This window comes from Elephantulus edwardii, unplaced genomic scaffold (assembly GCF_000299155.1).
Source record: "Elephantulus edwardii isolate Elephantulus edwardi_28Jun2011 unplaced genomic scaffold, EleEdw1.0 scaffold00090, whole genome shotgun sequence".
Lineage (NCBI taxonomy): Eukaryota > Metazoa > Chordata > Mammalia > Macroscelidea > Macroscelididae > Elephantulus > Elephantulus edwardii.
The window spans coordinates 4,907,564-4,911,425 of NW_006399840.1; the positions used below are offsets into that span (position 1 = coordinate 4,907,564).

The window sequence follows — 3,862 nt, forward strand, 5'->3', positions numbered from 1 at the left end:
GTTGGCTTAGTAATGGGCAAAGTTTAGATTTGTTGTAAGAGGGGTTGCTACAAGTTGAAGTAAAATTGACAATACACAATAACAACAAGCATGCGGATAATTTGTGCATTTTAGATGCTTTGTGATTTCATTTTATTCTTGCACAAATTATAAATTGAAATAAAACTGGATGCTCTATCAAAATATTTTACAAATCTTCATAAATCAATGCACGGTTATAAAATTTCAACTCTCATTGAAACTCTCACACACAGCTCGTTGAGACATAAAAGGGTGCAACCATCATGGAAAGCACTGTAGAGCTTCCTCAGAAATCTAGGTACACAATTCCTATTTGATCCAGCATCCCAAAGACCTAAGAGCTGCAACACAATTGGACATACTCACACCATGTTTGTTGCAGCACTATTTATAATTACAAAGAATTGGAATTTATTCAAATACCTGTTAATAGATGAATGGTCAAAGAAACTGTGGTATATACACTCAATGGGGTATTGTACATCACTGGAAAATAATAAAAAAGCAATTAACAATATGGGTGAAACTAGAAAAAAATTATGCTGAGTGACATCAGTCAATCACAAAAGGACTATTACAATATGAGACCACTACTATAAAAATTAAGGAAATGTTTACAAACAGATGCAATCAATCTCAGAGGGTAAAAAGAGATGAGAAGCAAAGGAGAGGGGGAAACCAACACAAACTACAATTATCACACTCATTTTTAAAAAACAATACATTCTTTCTCATTTGGAGTGTTCTTCCATTTGTAACGGTCTCCCTCCCCCAGTGCTCCAGTTGTCCTTTCCGACTGTCCTTTCTTTTAATTTAAAAAAAATTCAAAGTGACGGCTCGGCAGCGGAGCTGAGCGGCTGTACCGAAAATGGCTCAAGATGAATTCCAGAAGATTTGGATCTCAGCTAAAAAATAGCATCTCAGTAATTGAACTATCAGCCAGTGGCCCTTTTGAAAGCCATGATCTTCTTCGGAAAGGTTTTTCTTGTGTGAAAAATGAACTTTTTGCCCAGTCATCATCTTGAGTTAACAGAAAAAAATTTCCAGCTCCACCAAGATAAAATGAACTTTTCCACCCTGAGGAACATCTCAGGGTCTGTTTGGTCCCCTGAAGCTGCAGATGGAGTTCAAGGCTGTGCAGCAGGTTCAGCGTCTCCCAATTCTTCCAAGTTCAAACCTCTCACTTGATATTTTGAGGGGAAATGATGAGACCATTGGATTTGAAGATACTCTTAATGATCCCTCCCAAAGCGAAGTCATGGGCCAGCCACACTGGATGGTGGAGTACAAGCTGGGTTTGCTATAGAGCGGCCCTGGCAGCACACCTGAAGGCCTCGGGGTGTCCAGATCTGTCTACCTGGCTGTGTGTAACATTAAAAGCACTAACACTCTAGGGGGAAAAAATCAAAGTGAAACATAAACTGGTTAAGTTTTCATTTTTAAATTTATTCAGTTTCTCCCTTATATTTTTTAATCAGAAAATATATTTATTATTGAAACCAAAGGAAGTACAGATGTCACTATTCACGGTAGAGGTCTGAGGAAGCCGAGGTTGCCTTTACATTGGTGGAAAAGGCCTCGTTTCACTTGCAATCATAAACATGATTTCATGAAAACAGGTTCTCTTTCTGTCTTCTTCTGAGCAAGATCATTGTCTTAAGTTAAAACTTTAAAGTAACTCTTACATAATTAGAGAACAGACAGAAAACCCAAGTGCCACAGCCCGCACCCTGCTGTCCAGCCGTGCGGCTCCCCTCCTCCGTCGTGCTCGCTGCCAGGGGTCTGAGTCAGGAGAGATTCATGGGCCCGGGCGGCGGAAGTGAATGGGCAGGAGAATGGGTGACAGACATGCCCTTTTCTATTTTGACCACCATGTGGGGCTGATAACCCATCCCAGGCCTTTAGCCTTGGCTTTGCAACCTTGCCAATCAAATTGCTCTTTGCTTTCACCGAATGAACTCTCTGAAGTTTCTCTAGAAAGTTCTTCTCATTCAATAGAGTATTTTCTTATTAGGAGAAAAAGAAATATTCCACCTCTGGAGTTTCCACGGATGGAGCTGGGCTCATTTTCCAGGCTGGTTTATCCTCCTTTCTCAAGCATGCTCTGTTTAGCGTGGTTGACACAGTGCATGTACTAGGCTGCCAGAGCAGAGCAGCTGAGGGTCTCATGGTGTTCTGGCGGTAACACTGGAGGATTCTGCCCTGCAGGTCAGCACAGACTGGATGATAATCATATCACTTGAATTTTGCTTTCACGTCCTCAACAGCTTTCTGATACTGCTCAGTTATGACCTTGTAGAACTCTGAGCTCATCTCCTCCAGTCTCGCCAGCTGCTCCTTGTAGAACTCAACCTGTTTCTTGATCAGCCTATCTTTCTCTAAAAATATGGGATACTTCACGAATTTGCGTGTCATCCCTTGCAGGAGCCATGCTAATCTTCTCTGTAGGGTTCCAATTTAGTATATGTGCTGCTGAAGCGAGCATAGTTTCTTGCTTATTTGTACAGAATAAACTTTATAACTATTTCTAAGTTTGGTTTTTAATAATTATGATTATCTAAAAGCCACATCTCATTTGCACCACCCTCCTAGGCTGGTCCGTGTTCCTGGCCCTGGACTTGCCCAGAGCACAACCACCACTGGGAAGTAGAGAGATAATGGGAGGAGAGCAGTGGCTGGAGGCCTGAGCCATCATAGCAAGGTCAGTGGAAGGAGAGGGGGGAGAGGTATTGATGGGGTGGAGTTGGAGGTGAGAGAACAGAGGCAGGTGCTGACAGGGTGGGAAGAGGTGACAGGATCACAATGCGTACACCAAAGTGAGAGGTGGAACCAACACCGAATCAGTTAGCTGTATAATAGGGACCCTGAGCATCCAAATTAAGATAAACTAGAGCAGGAGGGGAAGACCCTCTATGAGGTGGATTGATTCAGTGACTGGGGTAATCGGGATGGGTGTGTCAGAGGCAATGCGATTGGCACAGGTTAGAGCAGGGTTTAGGGCTGTTGTACATAGGGTCGGTATGAGTCCCAAACGACTCGACGGCACATAACAACAACAACAACAACAACAACAACAGGAAGAAGGATTGGCATCCACCTCTGAAATAACAGGCTTTCAAAATTCCTATGACAATATAGCACACTTAGATTAGACCAACAGATAAGGGACAGAGGCTGAGACCTTGTATTGGGAAGCACAAAAGAGGAGGAACACTTGCAAGCAGACACTAGTGACTGGAATGTGGAATGTGGAAAGTTGGACATTGTTTTTTGAGAGTTTTCAAAAATTATTTTATATGATTTTTAATGAAAGCTTACAGAAAAGTTGTATTGTCATGCATTCATTGTTGACTAATTGGGTCCTCCCGCTCCTTTTCCCCTCCCCTAGTCCACTGTGCAATGCATCTCTTATTCTAGATTGTTGTCATACATATAATGCTTAATCACATATTCCTTTTAAACAGTTTTCCCCTCATTCCAGGGAAGTGTTTGTAATCTGTCCATTCTTTTCCTAGTTGTCTCCCAACCCACCCATGCAGTCCTGCTTTACAACAGTGGTGTTATGCAGTATTTGTCCTTTTGTGACTAAGATATTGCACTCAGCATAATGTCCTCCATGGTCATCCATGTTGTGTAATGTTTTATGAGTTTAGTGTTAAGAAAGAAATGAAACATATTAATATTCTGAATGAGCCAAATCAGCCAAATGAGATAAACTGGCATGGGACATTTTGGATCAGATAATCAATCACATGATCTAGTATGTCAGAAATGAAAAGGTGAGAAAAAATGGGGGTCACATTCATAGTTAAAAAGATCACTTCTAAATCTCAAAATAAAA

The 3,862-nt window shown here is 41.5% G+C and overlaps 1 pseudogene; it reads left to right on the plus strand.

Moving 5' to 3' along the window:
• The first annotated feature begins 899 nt into the window (after nucleotides 1–899).
• LOC102857016 lies at nucleotides 900–1,327 on the plus strand (annotated as a pseudogene).
• Nucleotides 1,328–3,862: the final 2,535 nt, after the last annotated feature.